We start from the raw sequence: 15,610 nt of genomic DNA, 5'->3' as shown, positions 1-15,610 counted from the left end.
TGTCTCCGATGTCCACGGTATACATCAGTGGTCCTAATCGTGTGCAGATAGTTCCAGGCTGCCATTTCTCGGTACGGTAGTCCCGGGCCAAAACCGGTTGGCCTATCTGGAAGGCCCTAGTTGGCCTTTCATTCATGCCCTGAAACTGCCGGTTCTCCACGTCCCTTCGGATGTTGGGCTTGACCAAATCCAGCCGGCATCTTAGGTTTCTATTGTAGAACATCATGGCGGGAGTTTGGTTAGTAACCATATGCGTTGCATTCCTATATGCAAATAAGAAGTTATCCACCTTGTGCTGAAGTTTTATGTCTTCATTACCCATGGCCTTGATGGCCTTCTTGAAGGTCTGGACAAACCTTTCAGCCAATCCATTGGTGGCGGGATGGTATGGGGCGGACGTGTAGTGCTTTACCCCATTGTTCTTTAAGAACTTTCTGAATTCTTCGGACACAAATTGCGGTCCATTATCAGAACATATCTGCTCCGGCAGCCCATTCCTGGCAAATATGGTCCTTAATACTGTGATGGTTTTTTCCGTGGTGGTGGAGGACATCTTTAATACCTCCGGCCACTTGGAGTGTGCATCAACTGCGATTAAGAACATTGAGTCCATAAATGGACCAGCAAAGTCGATGTGCACCCTTTGCCAGGGAGATGAGGGCCACTCCCATGGATGTAGAGGGGCCTGTGGCGGAGCATTTTGGACCTTCTGGCATCCTAGGCAGCTCTTGGTCATGTCTTCGATGTCTCCATCGATACCTGGCCACCATACAAACGCCCTAGCTAGGTTCTTCATTTTCACTCCACCCAGATGCCCCTCGTGAAGCTCCTTTAGCACTTTATCCTGGAGTTTGGGTAGAATCACCACTCTGGATCCACACATCAAGGTTCCTCGGCACACTGACAGCTGTTCCCTTCTTTGCGAGAATGCTGGCAACAGTGGTTCGCCATGTGCTGGCCATCCCTTCACTGTTAAATCGTAGACCCGTGAGAGAGTAGGGTCATTTCTTGTCTCCCTTTCAATGGCAGAATTTGTCACCGGTAGACATTCCACTATGGTAGAGTGGAATATCTCTACTGGGTCTACTGTAGGTGCCTCTTCTATCGTTGGCAACGGTAGGCGTGATAAACCGTCAGCATTCCCATGCTGTTTTGACCTTTTGTATTCAATGTTGTATTGGTGTGCCCCTAGAAAAAGGGACCACCTCTGTAGTCTTTGTGCCGTCATAATGGGGACACCTTTTTTAGGGTTGAATATGGAGATGAGGGGTTGATGGTCAGTCAGCAAGGTATATTTTTGTCCATGTAGGTAATGGTTGAATTTCTTCACTCCCCATACCAGGCTGAGTGCTTCCCTGTCTATCTGGGCATAGTTACGCTCAGCTGAGTTCAATGAGCGTGACGCAAAAGCTATCGGCCGTTCCGAGCCATCAGGGAATCTATGGGACAATACCGCTCCTATGCCGTAAGGGGATGCATCGCACGCCAGTCTGATTGGTAGTGATGGGTTGTAATGAACCAAAATTTTCTCGGATGTGATTAAGTCTTTACATTTATGGAAGGCACGTTTACAGTCTTCGTTCCATTTCCAAATCACTCCTGTCTGTAGAAGATCATTAAGAGGGTGTAGAATAGATGATAAGTTCAGTAAAAATTTATGATAGTGTGGCAGAGCCATCAAGAGACATTGAATAAACTGTAATAATTCCTTTAGACACCCAGTGGTGCAGTTGTGAACTGCACCTTTAAGCTGTGTGCAGCTTCTGGTATTTTCACGTGATGACGTCGTGACGCCGATCACGTGACCCCCAGTTGGCACGGAAAACGTGATGACGTCAGTTGGCAGTTGGAAATGGCAGTTGGAAGGGGCAGTTGGAAAAGAGCTTGCTGAGAAAGGCTGTGAGGAGACACAGACCTGCTGACCTCTGTTCATGTAAGTTAAAAGTTAAAGTATTGAGTTCATTAAAGTTTGATTAATTCTTTTCACTGCGTTGGACTTCGTTTTTTGGATAGGAACTCTCGTTCCTACATTGGTGACCCCGAGCTCGTTGGACAACTTTCTTCGAGATATTCATGATGAATACGAACGCCGTTGCCCTTAAATTGCCGCAGTTCTGGGAACAGCAACCAGAAGCATGGTTTTTCCAAGCAGAAGCCCACAGTTTGGTATCCGGGACATTACAGCAGATTCAACCCGTTATTATTACGTGGTTTCAGCTCTGGACAGCGCCACGGCTTCACGTGTCGTCAGCATCCTGGGGAATCCACCGGCAGAGGGGAAGTACTCAGCTTTAAAAGAACGTTTACTACAAGTGTATGCTTTAACTAAGTCGGAACGGGCACGCAAGCTTATCGCAATGCCGGGTCTTGGGGACTCAAAACCATCAGAATTGATGAGCCAAATGCTCACGCTTTTGGGTTCGGAGCCCCAATGTTTTTTATTTCGAGAGCTCTTCCTCTGTCAGCTACCCGAGCCAGTTCAGGCAGTCTTGGCCAGTTCTACGATTACGGACTGTGCCGAACTGGCTGCGGAGGCAGATAAGTCTTTTATGGTCATACAGCAAAGTTGCGCAGCTATGAGGCCTCTTTCTCCTACACGAGCAAAATCCAGCCCTCCTTCGTCAGGCTTATGTATGTACCACGCCCGTTTTGGCGTCAGGGCTCGACGCTGCCGTCCACCCTGCAGTTGGGTTGAAAAAAAGGCTCCAGCAGACTCACAAGCCTCGAAGAAGACAGGGGGTGATAAACACACCCAGTTCACCATGGCAGTCGGTTCAGCAGGAAAACTCCTCTATGTTACTGATTCCGGAACCGGGCGACGATTCTTGTGTGATACTGGTTCTCAGTGCAGTATTTTGCCAGTTTCAAAGCTGGACCTACAATCCGGCAGTCACGGCCCTTCCCTTGAGGCAGCCAATGGTGCGGTCATTCGCACATTCGGTAAACGGACAGTCAATTTAACTCTTGGAGGTCAACGTTTTGTATGGGAATTTATAACGGCTAAAGTATCACAGGCCATTCTGGGGGCTGATTTTTTTTGTGCCTATGGTTTTCTGGTCGACGTCCAACATTGTCGACTCATTAATGCGTCTACCTTCCATGCAGTGCCTTGTCACCGCAGTACTGCTGTCTCCTGGTCGGTTGTCTGTGCGGTTCCATCGCAAGACGTGTTTAAGCGCATACTTGGCGAATTCCCAGAGCTCACCAGGCCTACATTCTCGGCAGCAGTTGCGAAGCACGGGGTGGTGCATTATATTACCACAACGGGATCGCCCGTTTACGCTCGTGCACGAAGATTGGAACCCGGAAAGCTTGTGGCCGCAAAGGCAGAGTTTCGTATTATGGAGCGCCTTGGGATTGTCCGACGCTCCGACAGTCCTTGGTCTTCTCCATTACACATTGTACCCAAACCGGGTGGCGGATGGAGACCTTGTGGGGATTACAGACGCCTTAACGAAGCCACTAGGCCGGATAGGTATCCAATACCGCATATACAAGATTTTTCGGCTCATTTGGCCGGCAATTCGATATTTTCCAAAGTGGATCTCGTCCGTGGATACCATCAAGTTCCTGTACACCCTCAAGACATCCCCAAGACGGCGGTTATCACACCGTTTGGCCTTTTTGAGTTCCTTCGCATGCCGTTTGGATTGAAAAATGCAGCTCAGGCTTTTCAGCGGCTGATGGACTCCGTGTTACGGGACCTTTCTTTCATTTTTACTTACTTGGATGATATACTCATTGCTAGTAAAAATAAGGATGAGCACATGGCTCATTTACGTGCACTCTTTGTCCGTCTCAGCCAACATGGCCTCATTATAAATCTAGCCAAATGCCAGTTTGGGTTAACCACCATTGACTTTCTAGGGCACAGGATCACCTCAGAAGGCGCTGTACCACTGGCCACTAAGGTTGAGGCAGTTACGGCTTTCCCGCGGCCTCATATAATTAAATCTCTTCAGGAGTTCCTGGGGATGGTGAATTTTTATCACCGTTTTGTCCCCAAGGCAGCTCAATTAATGCAGCCGCTGTACGAAGCACTTAAAGGGAAGTCGGGTAAAGCGGTTATCATTTGGACACCACAGATGGACCAAGCATTCCTGGACACCAAGGCGGCATTGGCAGCTGCAACTATGCTTGCAAACCCACTCCCGGGCGCAACCATCGCCCTTACTACAGACGCCTCCGATTACGCCATCGGGGCAGTGCAGGAACAATGGGTTGACGGTACGTGGCAACCATTGGCCTTTTTTAGCCGCCAATTGCGTAAAAATGAACGAAAATATAGCACCTTTGATAGGGAGTTGCTGGCCTTGTTTTTGGCCATCCGGCATTTTCGTTTTCTTTTAGAAGGACGGCCTTTTACGGCATTTGTGGACCATAAACCACTTACTTTTGCAATGGCAAAAACGGCGGAGCCGTGGTCAGCCCGACAACAGCGCCACCTTACATTCATATCTGAATTTACAACGGATTTGCGACATGTGTCTGGCAAAGATAACCTGGTGGCTGATTGCCTGTCACGTGCCCCAGTCCAGACAATTCACCTGGGAATCGATTACGTCGGGTTGGCGAAAGAACAGCAGGTGGATCCTGAAGTTCAGGCGTATCGGACCATGCCTTCTAGCTTGCAGGTAGCCAATGTTATGTTCCAATCAGCAGGAACCACGCTGTTGTGTGACATATCCATGGAAGTGCCCCGACCAATTGTGCCAGTCGAATGGCGCAAGAAGATATTTCATATTATACATGGCTTATCACACCCAGGGATGCGAGCTTCACAACGACTTATGTCCCGTAAGTTTGTGTGGAAAGGGATGCATTTAGACGTTCGTGACTGGACAAACAATTGCGTGGACTGTCAAAAGTCGAAGGTTCATTGTCATGTGAAGGCTCCAAGGGCCATCTTTCCAGTGCCTGAACGCCGTTTCGACCATATACATGTGGACTTGGTGGGCCCCCTCCCCATGTCTCGGGGTTTTATGCATCTCCTGACAATAGTAGACCGTACTACCAGGTGGCCAGAGGCGATTCCCTTGGTTGCTACTACCACAGCAGACGTATCCAGGGCATTTATTTCATCGTGGGTGGCCCGTTTTGGTGTGCCATCTGATATCTCCTCTGACCGTGGTCCTCAATTTACGTCAGAATTATGGAATGCAGTTGCACCGGGCTTGGGTACCAAACTGCATCGTACCACCGCTTACCATCCACAAGCAAATGGCTTATGTGAAAGATTTCATCGTTCTTTAAAGGCGTCCCTCCGTGCCAGTTTGCGTGGTTCCAACTGGGTGGACAGACTCCCTTGGGTGATGCTAGGCCTCCGTACAGCCCCCAAAGATGACCTCCAGGCTTCATCAGCTGAATTAGTATATGGTCAGGTGCTTCGAGTACCAGGGGATTTCCTCCCTTCACATACAGAATCATGGTCACCTGCTCAGCAGCTTCTTCTGCATCAAGAGGCGGCAAAGAATTTTCTGCCTATTCCAACTTCACATCACGATCTACAGAGGCCTCATGTTCCGGCAGAACTTATGAGTTCCGATTATGTTTTTATTTGGCGGGATGCTCATGGAGATACACTCAGACCACCTTATGATGGACCGTTTCGGGTTATTGCACCGGGGGAGAAATATTTTACGATCAAAATAGGAGAAAAATCGGATACCATCTCCATCGATCGACTTAAACCAGCCCATCTGGATCGGAGTGAACCGGTGGTTGTCGCTCAGCCGCCTCGCCGTGGACGACCGCCATTGGCTGCTAGACCAATCCTGAAGCGGCCTATTAAATTGCCTGCTTCGACGTCATCCTCATCTACACCTTCTGCTATGGTTTCCTCCACCCCAGATGTACCGCTTCAGACACAGCCAAATGTGGGCCCAGCTGATAACGATCCAGCGTCCGAAATTCGCAGTCGTTCGGGCAGAATAATTAAACCTCCTACACGTTTGATGCTGTCTGTTAAAGAGAATTCTGGGGGGGCGCCTGTGGCAGAGCCATCAAGAGACATTGAATAAACTGTAATAATTCCTTTAGACACCCAGTGGTGCAGTTGTGAACTGCACCTTTAAGCTGTGTGCAGCTTCTGGTATTTTCACGTGATGACGTCATGACGCCGATCACGTGACCCCCAGTTGGCACGGAAAACGTGATGACGTCAGTTGGCAGTTGGAAATGGCAGTTGGAAGGGGCAGTTGGAAAAGAGCTTGCTGAGAAAGGCTGTGAGGAGACACAGACCTGCTGACCTCTGTTCCTGTAAGTTAAAAGTTAAAGTATTGAGTTCATTAAAGTTTGATTAATTCTTTTCACTGCGTTGGACTTCGTTTTTTGGATAGGAACTCTCGTTCCTACAATAGTAATTTATTAATCCCAGGAATGACCTTAATTGTGAAACATTTTCAGGTGCTGGGGCTTTTATAACTGCTTCAATTTTTTCAGGTGACTTATGCAACCCTTCCTTATTAATTATGTGGCCACAATATGATATCTGATTTTGGAAAAATTCGCACTTGGGGCGATTTGCTCGTAGGCCCCGTTCTTTCAGCCTAGTGAGCACCTGCTCCAAATTGGCAAGGTGCTCGTTGTCGTTTTCTCCTGTTATAAGGATGTCGTCTAGGTAGCATTGAGTCCCCGGAATCCCTTGCAGGACTTGCTCCATAGCTCTTTGCCAAATAGCTGGAGCTGATGCTATTCCAAAAACCAGTCGATTGTACTGGTACAGGCCTTTGTGTGTGTTTATTGTGAGATACTTTTTAGAGGTCTCCTCAACCTCCATCTGTAGATATGCCTGTGCCAAGTCAATTTTTGTGAAACGTTTCCCTCCGGATAGTGAGGCAAAAATATCTTCTATCCTCGGAAGAGGATACTGTACCGTGTGAAGGACCGGGTTTACAGTCACCTTAAAGTCCCCACAGATGCGAATTTTTTTCTGTTCCTCAGAGTTATTTTTCAATGTTTTTTTCATGACTGGAACGATGGGTGTGGCCCATTCGCTCCAATCTATTTTGGATAATACGCCTGCCTTTTCCAAATTCTTCAGCTCTGCCTCGACTGCCGGACGTATTGCGTATGGCACCGGTCTTGCCTTAAAATTTTTTGGAATTGCTGTATCTTCCACTTTTATTGAGGTGGTGATGCCTTTCAAGGTTCCTAGTTTCTCTTGAAACACTTCTTTGGCGTTGGCCAAGATGTCTTTTAATCGTTCAGGTATGATGTCATCATTGTTTTTTTTTCCTTACTGGTCACCGTCAGTGCCTGAATGGAGTGCCAGTCTAAACGTATCTTCCTTATCCATTCACGTCCCAACAACGGTGGACCACCATCTTGTAGAATGTATAAATACAACTTTTGTATTTCTTTGCCGTTGTATACCACAGGCACCCTTATTTTTCCTTTGGGGTATACTTTCTGCCCCGTATATGTTTTTAAGATAATGGATGTGTCTTTTAGAGGTATATACGAAAATAGCCTCTCGTAATCTCGTCGATTTATTACGGTTAGAGCTGATCCTGTATCTAGCTCCATTTTAACTGGGGACCCTGCTATTGTGAGGGTAACCCAAATGGTTTGGTAATCCTCTTTGGCAAGTACATTATGTAATTTGAGACAGCTTAGTCTCTTGTTTCCGGAGTCGCTATCGCTATTCTGGTCTTCGGAGCTATTGTCCGTCATCATTTGTACCTTCCTGTACTTTTCTTTATTGATTTTTTGTTTTCTGTCAGTGGATTTATTTTGTCCAGATTGGCATACCCGTGCAATGTGTCCAATCTTACCACATTGCCTGCATGCTTTGCCCTTGAACCAGCCGTCCCTCTGGTTATGGGTGGATCTGCCGCAGCGATAACATCTTCCGAACTCCTGTGTCATTTTATGGGTGCCGAAGTCCTATGTCTCTTGTATCTCTGCAGCTCCTTTTGCTGCTGCTTCGTATGATACAGCCATACTGAAAGCTTTGTCCAATGTTAAATCTTTTTCAGAAAGCAGTCTTTTTTGTGTTCCTTCACTTAAGAGACCGCAAACAAATTTGTCTCGAAGATAATCCGATAGTCCTGCTCCGAATTGGCAGTACTTTGATAGCTTTCTTAATTCGGTTAGGTAATCAGCGTTACTTTCATTCTTGTGTTGATTTCTCTTGAAGAACTTGAATCGTTCCGCAATCAGCAGCGGTGTTGGGTTTAAATGCTGCTGCAGGGTATCAACAATTTCTTTAAAAGTCTTGTCCTTTGGTTTGGCTGGAGTGATTAAATTTCGTAACAGCCCGTATGTCTTCGCGCCCATTAAGTTCAGAAGTACTGAAGCTTTTTTTTCCATCTGTTATTCCATTTGCACTGCAATAAACCTCTACTCTTTCCACGTATGTGGTCCAATCTTCTATTTCGCCATCAAAAGCCTCAATATTACCAGATTTAGGCATTTCAGAAAAGATATGGCGCTTCCCGCGCTTTTTTTTTCTCTCTGTAGCAACGATATGGCGCTTCCCGCGCTTTCCCGCCGCTGCTACCAATAACAACGCTGTTTTACTGTGGTTTCCGTTTATTCACTGTTGGAGACTCGTTCCCGACGGAGGTCTAAACGCTGACCTGCTTGCCGCGCCGGCCGTCTCTCGAGTGCACCCTCCCAGTCCGTTATTGCTTGCCTCCGATTTTGCTGCCTGTCTCAGCTGTAGAGCCCGCCGCTGGAGCTCCAGCCTGACGCCCAGGAAGGATTAGCGCAGTACCTGTCACCAGCTTGGCCAGCTGGTGAAACCACAGTATCTCTTACTTCCTTGAGTCTTCTGGACGCTGGAGGAATCGATGTCCTTGAGGTGCTGCCGAATTGCAGGTAAGTCCGTTTCCACTTCGTCGCCACTGTAGTGTCCGTGTGTAGATAAAGACACTGAAGACAGGAGTTGGTTCATAGGATTTACTAAGCAAGTCTGGGGGGGGGGTTCTAAAGGATATACACAATACACAGGCTTATATAGCCCAAGTGGCAATTACCGGCATTACGCACACCTGGGGCTCTTAAAGGCACATACACCATAATTGCTCTTAAAGGCACATACACCACAGAAGTTTTGAAGCTGACATCCATCTCCACGGTGACCTCCTGGGAAACCTCTCTCCCCACCTTGACTGAGCGCTTCCTCAACTGAGGTATATATCTGCAGCATGGGAAGCATTTATTTCCTTTCCTCCTGGACCTCAGATTCAGATGAAGACCAGCCACGGCAGCAGCAGAATCCAGAACAACAGCACGAGCAACAACAGGAGCGCCAACCTGCTGCTCACCCACCTGAAGCTGCACAGGCCAGAAGGCGCCAGCGCAGGGAAGCACGTCACTGGAGGAGATACCCCCAAAACAGGGTTTACAGACACAGGTTGAGCCACCTCAACATGACCGAGCAGCAGTGCCAAAAGAGGCTCAGACTTTCGCGAGAGGTAGTGAGTGACATCTGCGCAATGCTGCAGCAAGACCTGGAGCCCAGAGGAGTGGGTGGACACCCCTTACCAGTGGCCATCAAAGTCACCACCGCACTCAACTGTTTTGCTTCAGGCTCATTCCAGGGATCAACAGCAGACATCAGCGGCATCTCCCAGGCGGCCGCACACACTTGCATCATGCAGGTAATCGATGCCCTCTTTGCCAATGTGCACAATTACGTCAACTTCTCCAAGGATCAAGTGTAACTGCCCGTGCGGTTGGATTTGCTAATCTGGCAGGCTTTCCAAGGGTGCAGGACATCATAGACTGCACACATGTGGCCCATCACAATCCAGGTATTTTTGTCAACCGCAAGAGCTTCCACTCCCTCAATGTGCAGCTGGTGTGTAACCACAATAAGGACATTTTGCATGTTTGTGCCAAGTACCCTGGCAGTTGCCGTGACTCCTTTATCCTGCGGCAGTTTAGTGTGCCTCTGCTCTTCAGTCTGCCAGACCAACTTTGCGGATGGCTACTTGGAGACAAGGGCTATCCCCTAAAGGCGTGGCTAATGATGTCATTGAGGAGGCCATCCAACGAAGCTGAGGAGCGCTACAACTCCAGCCACATTTCCACCAGATCCATTATCGAGCAAACCATCGGCTTGCTGAAGATGCGATTTAGATGCCTTGATAGATCAGGTGGAGCACTGCAGTACCACAGTACCCAGCAGCCAGGGTCTCCAGAATCGTTGTGGTCTGCTGTGCACTTCACAACATGGCACAGCATCATGGCTTGCAGCTGCCTGAGGTACAAGTGGCTCATCGCATACCCTCCTCAGATGAGGATGAGGAGGAGAAGGAGAGCGACAACGAACAGCTTGTGGAGGCGCATCAACCAGCGGCAGCAACACGTGAGAACATTGCTGCCCGGGATGCAAGGGATGCACTGATCTTGGCCAGATTTGCTTAGGCTGCCAAATCAAACACATTTGGCTTGCACCTTCTTACCACACCGACAATGGACAAGAACCTGCGGATTCCTGTCACTCTGACCACCATACTGACAATTCCAAGTCGCCCTGAGCCCTCAATGTAGAAGTCCCATTTACGAAATGACACAGCCCACAACTTCAACCGTTTGCCATCAAGTCATTTTATAACATTAATTCATGGATGGCATTTCACAATTAAACACAACAGAACACCCAAGTGACTACCCTTGTGACTACTTGTGCTTTATCTTCCTCTTACGCGTGCTCCTACGTGGTGCTTCCCCTGTGGTTTCAGCAGATGTGGAGGCCCCTGGCTCACTTTCTTGCTGCTCCTGCCTCGACACCTTTGGCGGGCATCCTCTGGGGTTGCGAGCCTGTGCGGGCTCGCCAACAGTCTGCTGCTCCTGCGGCTGTGCAGGAGATGAGACGCCCATCTCAGTTGGGTGAGGACTCTGGTGGGGCTCTGACCGAGGGCTCTGCAGTGGCATGGAAGTGTGAGCGCTTGGAGAGGAGCCCCCACTTCTTTGTTGTCTGCCACCATAGAAACAAAGATAGGAGGAGTAGGCCATTCGGCCCCTCGAGCCTGCTCCTCCATTCAATGAGATCATGGCTGATCATCTAAATTCAGTACCCTGTCCCTACCTTTTCCCCATATCCCTTGATCCCTTTAGCCTTAAGAAATATATCCAACTCCTTCTTGAATATATTTAATGAACTGGCCTCCACCGCCCTCTCTGGCAGAGAATTCCACAGGTTCACCACTCTCTGGGTGAAGAAATTCCTCATCTCTGTCGTAAATGGCTTACCCCTTATCTTTAGACTATGACCCCTGGTTCTGGACTCCCCGACCATCGGAAACATCCTTCCTGCATCTAGTCTGTCCAGGCCTGACAGAATTTTATAGGTTTCGATGAGATCCCCTCTCAATCTTCTAAACTCCAGTGAGTATAAGCCCAATCGACACAATCTCTCCTCATACGTCATTCCTGCCATCCCAGGTATCAGCCTGGTGAATCTTCGCTGCACTCCTTCCATGGCAAGAACGTCCTTCCTCAGATAAGACGACCAAAACTGCACACAATACTCAAGCTGCGGTCTCACCAAGGCCCTGTACAATTGCAGCAAGACATCCTTGTTCCTGTACTCGAACCCTCTTGCTACGAAGGCCAACATACCATTTGCCTTCTTAACCGCCTGCTGCACCTGCATGCTTACCTTCAGCGACTGGGGCACAAGAACACCCAGGTCTCTTTCCACTTCCCCTTCTCCCAATCTATTGCCATTCAAATAATAATCTGCCTTCCTGTTTTTGCCACCAAAGTGGATAACCTCACATTTATCCACATTATAGTGCATTTGCCATGTTTCTGCCCAATCACCCAACCTGTCCAAATCGTGCTGGAGTTTCACGACATCCTCCTCACAGCATACCCTCCCACCCAGCTTTGTGTCGTCTGCAAATTTGGAGATATTACATCCAATTCCCTCGTCCAGATCATTAATATATATTGTGAACAGCTGGGGTCCTAGGACCGATCCTTGTGGTACCCCACTAGTCACTGCCTGCCACTCGGAAAACGACCCGTTTATTCCAACTCTTTGCTTTCTATCCGCCAACCAATTCTCTATCCAAGTCAATACCTTGCCCCCAATCCCATGTGCCTTAATTTTGCACGCTAATCTCTTATGCGGGACCTTATCGAAAGCCTTCTGAAAGTCCAAATACACCACATCCACTGGTTCTCCCTTATCTATTTTACCAGTTACATCCTCAAAAAATTCCAGTAGATTAGTCAAGCACGATTTACCGTTTGTAAATCCATGTTGACTTTGTCCGATCCTGTCACTGCTTTCCAAGTGCTCTGCTATTACATCTTTTATAATGGACTCCAGAAGGAGAGTGGTGCTGGAACTCCAGGAACAGGTGCAGGAGTCTCTGGCAGGTTTTGTCTCCAGGGTCGCTGCGAGTGTGGAGCAGATGGAGGGGTCCATCGTCCCTCTCATGGGTCAGGCCCACTTCAGAGCTAGCAAGTGGCTTGACAGCACCTTGCTGCACTTCAGGGGGGCCATGAGGACCCGATTCTGAACTGGCAGTCCTACTCCAGAGGACTTCCATGAAGCTCTGGTTTCTCTGCTCAATAGCTGTCCATCGCTCCTCCAGAGATGTCAGTCTATTCCGAACAATGACCATGTTTTCAACACTCTGGCGACTTAGCTCCTCCATGGCCATAGCCATCCTTTCCATGGAGGTCGCCATCCTTTCCATGGTGATGCGTTCATGCGCCAATGCCTCCACAAAGGCTCTGCTTATATTAGTGATGGACTCCTCCATCTGCTCCACACTCGCAGCGACCCTGGAGACAAAACCTGCCAGAGACTCCTGCACCTGTTCCTGGAGTTCCAGCACCGCTCTCCTTCTGGATGGACCCGGAGGCACAGGGTCGACATGCAGCTGAGCCGAGCTGGGAGCGCCCTGCGCCCTCCGATGAGGACTCGACACTGCTGTCCCTGTCTCCACCATCTGCTGATGCTCACTTGTGAGCTGTGACACACCAGGTGATAACACTACTCTATGTCCCGAAGGTCGCACCGAGGTGTGAGTGTGTGCGCTGGTGCTGGGTACGCTTAATTCTGGTGACGCTGCGCCCTCAGAGGTTGCAGCTTCCACTGAGGAGTCTTCTGGCTCAGCCTCTTCCTCCTGGACAGTGGGGAGGGGGGCTGTCGATGGTCCTGTGGGGGAGTAAAGGAAAGAGTTAGACATGTGAGATAAACGTTGCATGCACATGGAATTGTGCAATGATCATAAGTCAATCTGTTAGAGCATCAGAATCAATCAGTCACTCATGCAATGTCAATGAGAGAGATGAAAAACTATTCTGTCACCAGCTTGCTGTGATGCGCCCGTCTGTCCGTCCCCCACTTGTGCATCCTCCTCGACTCCCACGATCTCGAGGGCCGCCTCCTCTGTGCTGGTGAGCTGGGCTATTGAGGGTGGCCCTCCTCCTGTCTTCGCCCTTTCCCTCTTATTGTGGGCTCTCTTTTCCTGCAATGAAGGACACAAGTGGAGTTTGAGTGAGAATGAAGGAGTGAATGTAAAGAAGCCATAGCATAGATGCTTAGAAGGACACAAAGATGGAGTGAGGTCCCAAGACCAAGGGCTCTCCCTGTGTGTTGTAAGTTGTTGTCATAGCGTAACAGTGATAGGGAGTGTGAGGGCTGCATAGTCGAATAGTTAAGTGAATGTGAACATACAGAGAGAGGGAATGGTTAAAGGTGCAGGGATATAAGGGTCAAGTGGGATGTGGAGGAAGAGGTTGACATTGAAGAGTGCTGGTGATGAGAGGCGATGGGGAGCAGATTGAGGGTCATGGTGATGTAATACTCACTTTTCCTGTGCGGAGAAGGTCATGAAACCTCTTCCTGCACTGCAGTCAGGTTCTGCTGCACATTGAGATGGCACTCACCTCCTGTGCCACTTGCAGCCACACAGCTTTGGTCTGCTGGGGAGGCTTTTTCCTCCCAGATGAAGGAAACAGCACCTCCTTCTGAGCTCTTGCTCCCTCCACCAGAGCTTGGAGGGAGTCCTCATCAAAGCAGGGTGCGGCCTTGGGCCTTGAGTTTGCCATGTTTGCACCACTAATCCCTCAGAAGTCTCAGCAAAAAAGTTGTAAGGCAGAAAATGAACCAAGGCAGCTACATAGATGACGTCATCAGAGGCGAGTTTCAGGACCCCGTTGGGCCAGGGGTTCCCACACGCTGGAAATCAAGTGCCCAATTAGGGCAAAATCGCTCAATTGTCCCGCCTCACGTCGGAGGTGGGACCCGCTGACCCGCCCCCAATGACAAAATCCAGCCCTTAGTGTTAGCCCCTGAATGTGTTTGCATGCATGTGTCTTTATGTTCAGTAACATCATCTTGCAAATCTATGCAATTCTACGTAGCTAGAAAAGGCAGTGCTTAATTAAACAATGCCATAGACTCATAAACGTCATTGACATGAATCAGTCATTCATGAAAGAAAGACTTATGAAATAATACTGAGCGGCCTGCGGGTGGCGCTGTCCAGGGAGAGTATAAATACTCGGGCACGGGCCCAGCTTGCGCAGGACATTCTTAACAGGAACTAGTGAAGGACACAACTAGACTTCCATGTTGTAAAACAGTTGATTAAAGCTTTGTTTAACGCTTAGACCAAGTGCCTAGTAGTTTTCTTACGTCAGTCTTCATACAACTTTCATAGTTCAAACATTTTGATGAATTTCCAACTGCCATACTATAAAATCAAAAAGCTTTATCTGCAACCTGATTATCATTATCTGCCAAATCACAGGACACCCAATGCAATGCTGTCAAATCCCAGGATCATCCTTTATTGCTGACAAGCCAACCCATACAGTCACGGTGCCACCAACCCCACCGCCCCCAGCTTGCAGCTTCTAAATGCAAGCCCCCTCACTCCCCTTTGCCCCTTGCAGTTGCGATGCCTCATGCATTATGAACTGTGCTTCCCCGCGCCCCATCCTGACCTCAAGCCACCTATCTTGGAGACAGAGCTGGGAGGTTATCAGGCGCAAGTCTTCATTAATAGCATCTCCCTCGGAGAACCGAGGGTTTGGAGGATTCAATCAGAAGTAGCTAAAAATGAATAGATAGGCTTAATCGTGACAATGAAACATGACGGAAAAGCGTGCCAGATAGCGGTGATTTCAAAGAAAACTGAGTTGAGAGGGAGCATTTCCGAAAGAATCTGGTGGAACTGCAAGAACAGATAAGAGAAAATACAAGTTTTGAGTGTCTCAATTGAAAATTATATGTCAATAAAATGCAACAATTGAAGGTCACTATAGTTAACAATCTGGCATCCAAATAAAGCTGATTCTGCATCTATCTTTCTGTAACAACATTGTTGATGACAAAAGTTATCAAGAAAGAGATTTTATTTATTTAGTTTGCACATTTCTGTCTGCAATCATTTTACTCCGATGTTGAAGGCCATCTTCCTTGACGATACAAATGTGCAAACATTTCTCAGCAGGAATATAAGCTTCTTGTCAGTAATAAAGTCTCACTCACCCATCCCGCACCCCCCCACCATGTACAAACGATCAATGAAATGAGACAAAACCTGGTCATTGCTTTCAGATTTGACGAAGGTATCAATAAAAAACTAGTGTGAAAATATTTACCCTTAAAATATTACCATTCATTTAG

The 15,610-nt window shown here is 48.3% G+C and overlaps 1 protein-coding gene across 1 annotated transcript in view; it reads left to right on the top strand.

The window, feature by feature from the left end:
• The first annotated feature begins 1,809 nt into the window (after positions 1–1,809).
• Positions 1,810–15,610, top strand: part of terb2 (telomere repeat binding bouquet formation protein 2) — a 59,897-nt gene continuing 46,096 nt past the window's right edge. The window contains exon 1 of the mRNA XM_085972300.1: positions 1,810–1,933. The gene's annotated coding sequence lies outside the window, so the exon portion shown is untranslated. The remainder of the gene's footprint in view (positions 1,934–15,610) is intronic.

The sequence above is a fragment of the Somniosus microcephalus genome, chromosome 32, assembly GCF_052327205.1.
Source record: "Somniosus microcephalus isolate GS21.2 chromosome 32, FLI_Smic_1.0, whole genome shotgun sequence".
Classification (NCBI taxonomy): domain Eukaryota; kingdom Metazoa; phylum Chordata; class Chondrichthyes; order Squaliformes; family Somniosidae; genus Somniosus; species Somniosus microcephalus.
This window is presented reverse-complemented; position numbering and strand designations above follow the sequence as displayed.